This window comes from Tachyglossus aculeatus, chromosome 6 (genome assembly GCF_015852505.1).
Source record: "Tachyglossus aculeatus isolate mTacAcu1 chromosome 6, mTacAcu1.pri, whole genome shotgun sequence".
Taxonomy (NCBI): domain Eukaryota; kingdom Metazoa; phylum Chordata; class Mammalia; order Monotremata; family Tachyglossidae; genus Tachyglossus; species Tachyglossus aculeatus.
In genome coordinates, this window is record NC_052071.1 from 54732250 (window position 1) to 54745480 (window position 13231).

Genomic DNA, 13231 nt, shown 5'->3' on the forward strand with positions numbered 1-13231 from the left:
AAGGCTCAGTATAAGGCATATAAGGTAGTAATGGTAATTGAGTACCAACTGAATGCAATCCACTATATTAAGCACTTGGGATTTAGAGAAGCAGTGTGGCTGAGTGGAAATAACCCGGGCTTTGGAGTCAGAGATCGTGGGTTCAAATCCCGGCTCCGCCAATTGGCAGCTGTGTAACTTTGGGCAAGTCACAACTTCTCCGGCTTTCAGTTACCTCACCTGTAAAATGGGGATTAAGACTGTGAGCTCCCCCGTGGGACAACCTGATCACCTTGTAACCTCCCCAGTGCTTAGAACAGTGCTTTGCACATAGTAAGCACTTAATAAATGCCATTATTATTAGTGTTACAACAGAAGCATAAGCTAGATTCCCTGCTCACAAGGACTTTTCTTCTAAGAAGGTAGACTGACTTAGAAATGTACAAGTGAAATCAGAATAAAATTTAATGTTCAATTAAATATGCATTTTTACCCAAGTGCCTAGGCTGGGCATAAAGAAATTGACTACAATAGGCAGATGGAGAGTTCATAAGATTCTGGGTACTTAGAATTAGTTGGGGAAACCTGGATTTTAGGAGGCAGTGTGTACAGAAGGAAGATGAGCTTAATTTTTTTTTTTGAAATTGTGGTTGAAGAAGTGCACGCAGAAGTCTAATTTCAGAAATGACAACTTCTGGATGGTGAAATGGAAAGAAATTGTAATAAGATGATACAGCTGAATGAATAGGCAGAAAAATGTTTGATGAGATTTAAGAGAGAAAAACAAAAAGAGCAAAACTAAACAATAACACCACCAAAAAACACCAACAGGAAGATAATTCACTTATGGGGAAAAAAAAATCCAAACTATCCCTACCAAGTGTTGAGTCCTGAGTTATGGCTTGAGACTTAGGAAAGAGATTTGGAATCCTTATTATATTTTGTGCCCTTTCCCTCATACAAAATTCCTTGACATTGGGATGGTGCCTACTCAGAGCCAACACAATGCTCAGTTTCCTCAAAAAGGGCATCAAGGACAAACTAGCTCCCTAGTTTGACTATTAATCCACAAACAGTCCTTTTTCCTCCCCCATCCCCAAACCTCTTCCCTATTGATCACATAGGTTATGTGGACCACACTACTAAGCACTTGGGAAAGTCCAATACAACACGCTGATAGACATGCTCCCTCTACACAATGAGCTCACAGTCTACGGATCCAGGCAATAAATCATGAAATAATGGCATAGGATTATTGTTCCCAACATCCCACCATACCAGAACAAACTGCAAAAAGGAATGTTTCCTGTGGAATTAATTGGGTTAGAAGTTGCACAGGCAAAAAAAAAAAAAAAAAAATCAAAATGTTAAAGGTCTATAATGTAATTAGAGGGAAAAGTTTGGGATAGTATAAACTATAATCACTACCCAAGAGAATGTTTGCTAGGGAGGGTAATCTCACTCAGTCCTCTAGTGTCACTGGAGATAAAATACTGTGCTGAAATAATAATAATAATGACATTTATTAAGCGCTTATGTGCAAAGCACTGTTCTAAGCGCTGGGGAGGTTACAAGGTGATCAGGTTGTCCCATGGGGGGGCTCACAGTCTTAATCCCCATTTTACAGATAAGGTAACTGAGGCCCAGAGAAGTTAAGTGACTTGCCCAAAGTCACACAGCTGACAACTGGTGGAGCCAAGGTTTGAACCCACGACCTCTGACTCCGAAGACCGGGCTCTTTCCTCTGAGCCATGATGCTTCTGATCCAGTATCCGTTCCTTTCATGTTTTTAATCCAAGACTAAGAGATGACGACATCAGTCAGTAATTGTGTCATTATAGGTGTAACACAATGAGAATGTACAATAATTGAAGTGTGACATAACATAGTGTTTAGCAGTCAGACAGTGGGATCGAGTTGCCGGATTGGGAAATTTGATATTAGGAAAGCAATATGGAGAAGGGGGAGGTGTGGAGTTGTAGGGGGAGGAGGAAAAGGGGATGGATTCCTAGAGTCATTCCCAAGATATTGTGCATTCCCAGCACTGCACCATGGGTGGGAATAATGTTTAAGAACCACAACCTACTGGAAAAAGCATGGGGCTGCGAGTCGGAGGACTTGAGTTCTAATCCCTGCTCTGTCATGTGTGGCATAACCTTGGACAAATCACTTAAACTTCCCTGTTCCTGAGTTCCCTCATCTGCAAAATGAGGATCCAATTCCTGTTCCCACTCCTACTTAGACTGTGAGGCCCATGATCATGGATTCTAATCCCTGTTCTGCCACTTGTCAGCTGTGTGACTTTGGGCAAGTCACTTCATTTCTCTGTGCCTCAGTTACTTCATCTGTGAAATGGGGATTAAGACTGTGAGCCCCACGTGGGACAACCTCATCATCTTGTATCCACCCCAGCTCTTAGAACAGTGCTTTCCACATAGTAAGCACTTAACAAATGCCATTATTATTATTAGGGACCTGATTGTCTTGAATCTACCCCAGTGCTTAGTGTAGTCCTTGGCACATAGTAAGTGCTTAACAAATATCACAATTACTATTGTCATCATTATTAGAATTAATATTATTAGAATTAATATTATTAGAATTATTATTATTATTAGAATTAGTACTATTCTATAGTGGGAAAGGACATCCTGCTACTTCATAATCTAGGCAGGAATATTCCTTGAACCAGTTGCTAATGCATACTACTCAATCTAATCCCATTTCTTAGGCAGTATCCAGTCTAATAAATGAGAAATAGATCTGTCTATCAAGTATATCCATAATTATTCTGGTGTATTAATCAGTTTCTTGTGAGATGAGCTAATGTGTGTTACCTTGTGGCATGAAAACATTCCTAGACTGTTCTAGACATTCTAGACTGTGAACCCCCTGTTGGGTAAAGACCGACTCTACATGTTGCCAAATTGTACTTCTCAAGTGCTTAGTACAGCACTCTGCACACAGTAAGCGCTCAATAAATACGACTGATTGATTGATTGATTCCTAAATTGATCAAGACAAATTCGTGAATGGTGAGGGAATGGGCCGAAAGAGTTCTACCATTTCAGAACTTTCTCCCACAAAAGAGCTTTGGCAATAATAATAATAATAATAATGAGGGTATTTGTTAAGTGCTTACTATATGCCAGGCACTGTTCTAAGCACTAGGGGAGATACAAGGTAATCAGGTTGTCCCACATGGGGCTCACAGTCCTCATTCCCATTTTACAGATGAAGTAACTGTGGTACATATAAGATAACTGAGGCACAGAGAAGTTAAGTGACTTGCCCAAGTCACACAGCTGATAAGTGGCAGAGCCGGAATTAGAACCCACGACCTCTGACTCCCAAGCCTGGGCTCTTTCCGCTGAGCCACGCTGCTTCTCTGGTAAGTACTGTCCCACCTATCACTAGGCATTTTCAAATTTTGCACATGCCTCTAAAGAGGGCAAGACACCTTCACCCCTCTCAGGGTCTCACCGGGAGAGTTTCCAGTACTCGACCAGTCTCGGTTAAAGGAGGGAGAGTCGAGCAGAGGCCTACCCATTCCATTCCTGGCTTGGCCAGTGAATGGAAGACAATCTGCTACAAGTCAAAATTAATCCATGCTGGACAGCAGCGGCCACGGTAAACCACTTCTGTATTTTTACCAAGAAAACTCTACCAAGAAAACACTACCAGAACGATTGTAGATGGCGAGCGGGGCATTCTGGGAGAGATGTGTCTGTGGGGTCGCTATGGGTTGGAAATGACGCGACGGCCTAAGACAAGACACCTTCTTCAAACATTTCGTCCCTTTAGAGTGTAAGTTCTTTGTGAGCAGGAAACGCATCATTTATTTCCCAAGTATCGACTTCAGTGCACCGTACCAAGTGAGCATTCAGGAAATGCTCCATTTGCCTCCAACAATCATTAGGAGGATTTGAACAGTTACAGGATTGACACACCACCTTCAGAGTCATTTGTTTGAAACTACGTAAATGTTAACACAACCGAGTTGTCATGATATTTTCTTCTTTTCAGACTGTTTTCAACCTATAATTAATAGTATATGCCCACCCACTGATGTTCTTGTAATCTTTGCCAGACTTAACGACGTTTGGCATATTGTTCTTCGGAATTAACTCGATCCCTGAATTACAATGCAAATTTCTGCAGATCCTCAACAGTGCACTGTATTTCCAGCCTAGTGAAGTAACTTCCCTTCAGGACGACGTCTCCATTTGCTTAAATGCTCATTCAATCGTATTTATTGAGCACTTACTGTGCGCACAGCACTGTACTAAATGCTTGGGAAGTACAATTTGGCAACAAATAGAGACAATCCCTACCCAACAGCGGGCTCATGAGTGTTGACTTTGAATAAGAAAAACTATATTTAAATAGAGAGAGAAAGAGAATGTATGTGTGTATATAGACTAGTTGAGCAATGCTCGCCAAACTGATCAGTAGTTATATGATCGGTTTGTGGAGAACTATGTTGATCAGTACTTTGGGAAGCAACATGGCCAAGTGGAAAGAGCCCGGGCCCAACTGTCAGAGGACTTGGGCTCCATTCGCAGCTCCGCCACTTGTCTGCTGGGTGACCTTGGGCAAGTCACTTCTAGACTGAGCTCTTTGACAGAACAGTAGCAGGGGCAGATCAGGTGATCCGATTGCCATACATCACCTGGCAGTTAAGACATGCACAGCATTTTATTGAGTACAGGTCAACCAACTCCATGCCACATCCTGAAAGACGTTAGACAATGCCTGGTAGAGCAATTCCCAGAACACTAAGAGCAAAGTTGATCTGTGTGACATCAACTCCATCTCCATTACACTCAGACAAATAGTTCTAAGGCTTCCTCTAGTATGTCTGTAACTCACCCAGGAGTCTGAACAAAAACAGGAGAACCTGGGGAGACTGATAGTTAAGTCTGCAAAGCAGCTATTTATTTCTCCAAAGGTCTCTCCTCCATATATCTACCTATGCTTCATTTGCCAAAAAGCATGCCCAGAATATACTAAGTATTTTATTAATTGGCCATTAAAGCTTGAAAAAATGATCATTTCATTTGTTTTATTCTTAATGCCATTCCCAGGCTATGTTCCACTACAAACACAGTGAAAAGACTGGTAATAATAATAAATGACGGTATCTGTTTAAGCACTTACTATGTGTCAAGCACTGTTCTAAGCACTGGGATAGATACAAGGTAATCAGGTTGTCCCACTTGGGGCTCACAGTCTTAATCCCCATTTTACAAATGAGGTCACTGAGGCCCAGAGAAGTTAAATGGCTTGCCCAAAGTCACACAGCTGACACGTGGTGGAGTCGAAATTAGAACTCATGACCTCTGACTCCCAAGCCCGTCCTCTTTCCAGTAAGCCATACTGCTTCTTCTCTATGATGTCCATAGAAATGATGTTCAGTGGTAGTAGTAGTATCACTATTTGAAAGCCCATTTGGTGTATGGCTCTGTAATAGACTCTTAGTAATCACAAAATAAGGTGAAAATCTCCATTCATGAGGTTCTTAGATTCCAGTGGGAAAGGAGGACATAAAGATGTTTACAATTAGAGTCATCCAAATGAATAACAATCTACAAGTTGCTATGCATGCATACCAAAGGGCTGAAGAAGAAAATAAATAAATGCTGGCAGGGTGATATGAGTGAGTGCTCAGGGAGATGAACTGGAATGGAAGAGAGGCAATTCCTAGGAGAAGTGTGATGTGTCAGGTCTGGAGAGGGAGGAATTCCAAGGTAAGCGAGTGGGTGGACGTGGGAGAATTGGGGGCAAGGTACAGCTGTACGTTGGTTTGGCAGGAATGAAGACGGTGAGTGAAAAAGGTGCGGTGAAGTGATGTGTCAGGTCTGGAGAGGGAGGAATTCCAAGGTAAGCGAGTGGGTGGACGTGGGAGAATTGGGGGCAAGGTACAGCTGTACGTTGGTTTGGCAGGAATGAAGACGGTGAGTGAAAAAGGTGCGGTGAAGTGCTGAAGAGCATGAGGTTGACTGAGAGGTTTGCTTGATAATAATAATAATGGTATTTGTTAAGCGCTTACTATGTGCAAAGCACTGTTCTAAGTGCTGGACATGGTCAATGGACGGTCTTCCAGAGAGATGTGACCCTAGAAGTCTTCAACGTAACCATGTAGTAGCGTAGGTTGGCCTGGGGAAAAGCTGAAAGTAGAGAGATTAGCTAGGAGGCTAACACCACAGCCTTGCCATGGAATGGCCTGAGACAAGATGAGACTGGAAGCAGGTAGACCTGTGAGGATTCAGTTGTCAAGCAAATGCCTGGATCAGGGCATTGGGATGGAGGGGAGGCTTTTGGATGGCCAGGATATATTCAATGGAATTTTAGCAACATTTAGAAATAAACTGGGTGTGATCATTAAAAGACAATGAGGTGTCAATTCCGATAGGACAGGGATCATGTACACTTAACTCTGTTGTTCTCTCCTAAGCACTCAGTGCAGGGTTCTTGTCTGTAAAACAGGAATTCAATTCCTTTATCTTTCCCTTAGACAGAGCCCTATGTGGAAGGGGAACTGTGACAAATGACCCATGACCTCTGACTTCCAAGCCCGTGCTCTACTAAGCCAAGCTGCTTCTCAGGAATTTAGGAGGGAAGTTCCAATTTAAACATACTGAGCTGAGAGTGCACGGGTAGCATTCATATGTAAATTCCCATGTGTGTAATAATAGTAATGGCATTTATTAAGAATTTACTATTTGCAAAGCACTGTTCTAAGTGCTGGGCAGGTTACAAGATGATCAGGTTGTCCCACAGGGGACTCACAATCTTAATCTCAATTTTACAGATGAGGTAACTGAGGCAAAGAGAAGTTAAGTGACTTGCCCAAAGTCACACAGCTGACAATTGGCAGAGCCGGGATTTGAATCCATGACCTCTGACCCCAAAGCCTGTGTTCTTTCCACTGAGCCATGCTGCTTCTCAATGGCATTTATTAAGCACTTACTATGTGCAAAACACTTTTCTAACTGCTGAGGGAGGTTACAAGGTGATCAAGTTGTCCTATGGGGGGCTCAAAGTCTTAATCCCCATTTTACAGATGAGGTAACAGGCCCAGAGAAGTTAAGTGACTTGCCCAAAGTCACACAGCTGACAATTGGCAGAGCCAGTATTTGAACCCATGACCTCTCACTCCAAAGTCCGGGCTCTTTCCACTGAGCCACGCTGCTTCTCTATTAGCTCTTGCTTCTAAGACTCTTTCTTATGAAGAGTAGTAGTAATTTTTTATTGTTATTACGTGCTTACTAAGTGCACTGTGCTAAGCACTGGGGTATATACAAGGTATTCAGGTTAGATACAGTCCATGTCCCACATGGGACTCATAGTCTTGATCCCCATTTTACAGATGAGGGAATGGAGGCACTAAAAGTTTAAGTCACTTGCCCAAGGGTACACAGCAGATAAGTGGCGGAACTGGGATTAGAGCCAGATCAATCAATCGTATTTATTGAGCGCTTACTGTGTGCAGAGCACTGTACTAAGTGCTTGGGAAGTACAAGTTGGCAACGTACAGAGACAGTCCCTACCCAACAGTGGGCTCACAGTCTAGAAGGATCAGGGCATTGGGATGGAGAGGGGTCCATATGGATGGCCAGGATATATTAAAGACTGTTTTAGCAGCAGTTAGAAATAAACTGAATATAATGACTCCTCATGGTCTTTCAATCAACTCCTATAGGATAGGGATCATGTCTACTTAACATGAGCCCAGGTCCAGTAATAGCATTAATTAAATGCTTACTGTGTGCAGAGCACTGTACTAAGCACTAGAAAAGAATACAGCATGACTCAGTGGAAAGAGCATGGGCTCTGGAGTCAGAGGTCATGGGTTCAAATCCCCGCTCTGCCAATTGTCAGCTGTGTGACTTTGGGCAAGTCACAACTTCTCTGGGCCTCAGTTACCTCATCTGTAAAATGGGGATTAAGACTGTGAGCCCCCCATGGGACAACCTGATCACCTTGGAACCTCCGCAGTACTTAGAGAAGTGCTTTGCACACAGTAAGTGCTTAATAAATGCCATCATTATCATTAATGAAAGATTGCAATTTGGGCAGGAGGTTGAGGATTATGACCGATATGGGGGGGTAACCAACCATTCATTCATTCATTCATTCAATTGTATTTATTGAGCAGAAGTGGTAGTCAAATCATAGGGATAGCTGAGTGAATAGAAGGTGAGACAAATAGGGAAGGAGGGACACGGGTAAGTAGCAGGTCAGAGACAGAAGGGAAGTCAGGGAAATATAGCCATGGAGCAATCAGAGAGGTTGGAAATGTAGCGGGAGAGAACTGTGTAGTATTTCCAGAAGGCCATGGTCCACATGGTCACATGTGGTTGAGTGATCTAAGAGGATTTGGATAGGGTAGTATGCTTTAGATTTGGGCAAGAAGGAGGTTGTAGTGACATAGGGAAATGTTGCCTCGGTGAAGCAAAGGAGGAGGACAGTATAGTGCAGTAGACAAAGAAGGAAATTGGAGAGGAAGAGGCGTTGGCAGCTGTACACAGCCCATTGGAGGAATTTAGACAGGAATTTCATTCTAATCCATGAAGGCCATCTCAGACCAAAGGGATAAGGTTTTAAAAGAGCCACATACTGAACCCCCGAAGAATCAGAAAAATCAGCTGCATAGGCATTCTAGTGTTAAGCACTGTTGATCAAGAAAGACACAACCCAGAAAACAGATAGTAGTGTTGTGTCTTTTTATATCTGGCCTCATTCTGTCTAAAAAACCAAAAAACTAAGAATCATTAGCTCTTTTTTTTTTTTAAACAAGTTGGAGGTAGCCTTTTTTTTTTTTTTTTAAACACGATCTGCTAAGAACTTACTATGTGCCAGGCACTGTTCTAAGCTCTGTGGTAGATACGAAGTAATCAGGTTGGACAAAGACCATGTCCGCAAAGGGCTCACAGTCTTAATCCCCATTTTACAAATGAGGTAACTGAGGCACAGAAATTCTTTAGCGTCGGTTTTAAAGCACTCTATTGCCTTGTCCCCTCCTACCTCACCTGGCTGCTCTCCTACTATGACCCAGCCTGCACGCTTCACTCCTCATTCAGTCGTGTTTATCGAGCACTTACTATGTGCACAGCACTGTACTAAGCATTTAGTAGAGTACAATACAATAAGAGACACATTCTCTGCTCACAGTGAGCTTTCAATCTATGTCCACCCACTCACTGTACCTCGAACTTGTCTATTTTGCCACCGACCTCTTGCCCACATTTTTCCTCTAACCTGGAATGCCCTACCTCTTCATATCCCAAAGACAATTCCTCTCCCCACCTTCAAAGCCTTATTGAAAGCACATCTTCTCCAAGAGACCTTCATTTCTTCTCCCACTTCATTCTACATCACCCTTGCACTTGGATTTGTTCTCTTAATTCACCCCTCCTCAGCCCCATAGCACACATGCACATACCCATAATTTTTTTTCTATTAATGTCTGTCTCCCACTCTAGTCTGACGGGGTAGACAGAGAATATATCTACCAACTCTGTTATACTGTACTCTCCCAAGCACTCGGTACAGCGCTCCGCACACAGTAAGTGCTCAATGAATAAAAGTAATCGATGCTGATGCAGTTACCAAGGTGGGAAAGGATAAGTGTTTGGATTAACGGGGTAGAAGTTTGGGTGGAAAGGAAAGGACAGATTTTAGCAATGTCATAAAGGTCGAACTGACAATTTAGTGGCGGATGGAATATGTGGGTTGAAAGAGATGAGTTGAGGATAAAGCCACAGTTACAGACCTCTAAGACAGGCAGGATAGTGGTGTGGTGGAAAATCAGAGGGAGGACAGGCTTTGGGTGGAAAGATACGTAATTCTTTTCTGGACATATTAAGTTTCAAGCATCAGCAGGACTTCCAAGTAGAAATGTCCTGAATGCAGAAGAAAACGTGAAACTGCAGAGGAGGAGAGAAATCTAAGCTGGAGATGTAGATTTGGGGAATCATCCACATAGAGTGGTAGTTGAAGCCATCGGAGCAAATGAGTTCTTCAAGGGAGTGGGTGGAGATGGAGAATAGAAGGCGATGTCATGTCACAGGTCATGGGTTCAAATCCCCACTCTGCCAATTGTCAACTGTGTGACTTCGGGCAAGTCACAACTTCTCTGGGCCTCAGTTACCTCTTCTGTAAAATGGGGATTAAGACTGTGAGCCCCCCATGGGACAACCTGATCACCTTGGAACCTCCGCAGTACTTAGAGCAGTGCTTTGCACACAGTAAGTGCTTAATAAATGCCATCATTATTATCATTAATGAAAGATTGCAATTTGGGCAGGAGGTTGAGGATAATGACAGATACGAGGGGGTAACCAACCATTCATTCATTCATATTTATTGAGCAGAAGTGGTAGTCAAATCATAGGGATAGCTGAGTGAATAGAAGGTGAGACAAGTAGGGAAGGAGGGACACGGGTAAGTAGCAGGTCAGAGACAGAAGGGAAGTCAGGGAAATATAGCCATGGAGCAATCAGAGAGGTTGAAAATGTAGCGGGAGAGAACTGTGTAGTATTTTCAGAAGGCCATGGCCGCGAATAGAAGGGGATGTCAAACTGAACCGTGAGGGCCACCCCAAGTTAGGGGGCGGCGGGGCAGAGGAGGAGCCAAAGAGAAGTCAGAGACTGAGTGGCCACAGAGATAGGAGGAGAACCAGGAAAGGCAGTGTCAGTGACAGAAGAGCTGGATAAAGTTTCCAGCAGCAGGGTGGGGTCACTACTTTGCTTTCTGTAACCAGATCAGTGATCATGCTAACTGTAATAATACTATTTATAAAGCATCTTGCCTGAAATTTTTGCAGCACAGATATGGGAAGCAGTTAAACTGTGAAAATAACTACTGAAAACATTTTAATTATAGTAATGAACCAATCATAAAATTGAGTGCTAACTTCCGTGTACTCTAAAAACAGACACAGAAATGGTGTCACTTCAGAGTTTGCCATGCAGAAAGTAGCACTGAGAAACTGCTTAGTTACAGGGGCACTGTGAAGAAAATACTCATCAGGATGAACCTTCCCCTCAAATTTTTGCTGACATTTTGGGTAAGAACTGGGGCATTGAAATTCTGTTCTCATCTTGTGCTGCTGTACTGCAAATCTCAGAATTCAGTGTGACTTAGGTTCTAAAATCGGCTTCACCACCTGTCTGCTAGGTGACCTTGGGCTAGTCACTTAACTTTTCTGGGCCTCAGTTACCTCATCTATAAAATGGGGATTAAGAATTTGCCCATGTGGGACAGGGACTGTGTTCAACTTGCTTAACTTGTGTCAACCCCAGTGCTTAGAACAGTGCATGGCACATACTAAGTGCTTAACATGTACCACAATTATTATTATTACCTCAATTAAACAAATGTCAACTTGAAGTCCAAACGGGTAAGACTATCAAGGGGTTGGGGACAAAATAGGCTGGGCAAGTTATTTAGGGTAGTGTCTATCCTGAGGCATCTACATACCTTTCTAGGGAACCTTACAATTGTCCTAGATCACAAATAGACTAATTTTGTAATACGCCATATAGATATTTGCATTTCCAAGTACAGCAATGTGGCATGCCATGCATAATGCTTGATAGGAGGTTCCATCATTTCATGTGTGTGTGTATATATATACATATATACACACACACACAAAATCTCTCTCTCTATATATATGAGTGCTTATATATATATATAGAGAGAGAGAGAGAGAGAGAGAGTGCTTATATATACACTATATATGAGAGAGAGTGAGAGAGAGAGAGAGAGAGAGAGAGAGAGAGAGAGAGAAAGAGAAATTGTTGGAAATATGATGATACATATAGTTGGAGATATACGTGTGCATACACACACGTATATCTCCAACTGTACATCGCTCTGCACACAGTAAGCGCTCAATAAATATGATTGAATGAATATGTGGAAAGCTCTATAGTAAATGCTTGAGAGCCAACAATGAAAGAAAGATGTCTTGGTTACTGCCTTTCAGTGGTTTACTTCTAATAGAGGGGCTAGGCAGTTCCATGTAGCAGTGTGGCTTATTTGAAAGAGCATGGGCCTGAGAATCAGAAGGACCTGGGTTCTAACCCTGACTGTAACAGCTGCCTGCTGTGTGACCTTGGGCAAGCCATTTAATTTCTGTCTTGGTTCCTTCATCTGTAAAATGGAAATTAAGACTACAAGCCCTGTGTGGGACAAGGATCGTGTTCAATCGGATTATCTTGTAACTACCCAGTGCTTGGTAGAGTGCCTGGAACATAGTAAGCACTTAAATACCATTAGAAAAAATCCAGGTAGTATACCTACGAAGGCAACAGAATGGAAGTTAGCTACAACCGTAATGAAAGAAAAAGCAAGGAACATCATACACTAAGTGCTAAGTGTGACGGAATGTATGACCTGATCCAGAAAGTGGGGATTAGCTGCAAAATGCATCCAGTAGCAAGTGTCTTTTTATGGGGTTTGTCCAAGTTTGACAGATTTGAGGGATGAATGATGTTTCAAACCGCAGGGATTGAATTTGCATAGGTTGAATACCAACTCTTTTGTACTCTCCCAAGTGCTTAATACAATGCTCTGCACACAGAAAGCACACAATCAACGGTATTTGACTGCTTACTTTGTGCAGAGGACTGTACTGAGTGCTTGGGAAAGTACAACATAGATGTTCCCTGTCCAACAGGAGCTTACAGTCTAGACTGTGAGCCCACTGTTGGGTAGGGACCATCTCTGTTGCAAACTTGTACTTCCCAAGCGCTTAGTACAGTGCTCTGCACAAAGTAAGTGCTCAATAAATACAATTGAATGAATGGAGGGGGAGGCAGACGTAAAAATGTATTATGGATAGCAACATAAGTGCTTTGGGGCTGAAGGTCAGGCGAATATCAAGTGCTAAAAGGGTACAGATCCAAGTGTATAGGTGACTCAAAAGGAGAATCAGAAATAGGTGCTTAGTTCAGAAGGCTTATTGGAGATATGATTTCAATATGGCTCCGATGATGGAGAATGTGGTGGTCTGTCGTACGTGAAGGGGAAAGAATTTCCCGGCCAGAGGGACCATCTGGGACAAGAGTGAGTGACAGGATAGATGAGATTGAGTTACAGTGAATAGGTTGGCATTGGAGGAGCAAAGCATGCAGGGTAAAATGGGAGAGGGAAAATCTGGGTTTGGGGGTCCAGAAGAAGGGACAAATAGGAAGAACTAAGAGTGAGAGCAGAAAAAAAAAAAAAGAGGAAAATCAAC

At 42.7% G+C, this 13231-nt stretch overlaps 1 protein-coding gene and 1 pseudogene across 2 annotated transcripts in view; one reads left to right on the top strand and one right to left on the bottom strand.

Moving 5' to 3' along the window:
- PCDH11X (protocadherin 11 X-linked) overlaps positions 1-13231 on the bottom strand; it is a 1230124-nt gene that overhangs the window by 779815 nt on the left and 437078 nt on the right. The window lies entirely within an intron of this gene.
- LOC119930301 lies at positions 3445-3575 on the top strand (annotated as a pseudogene).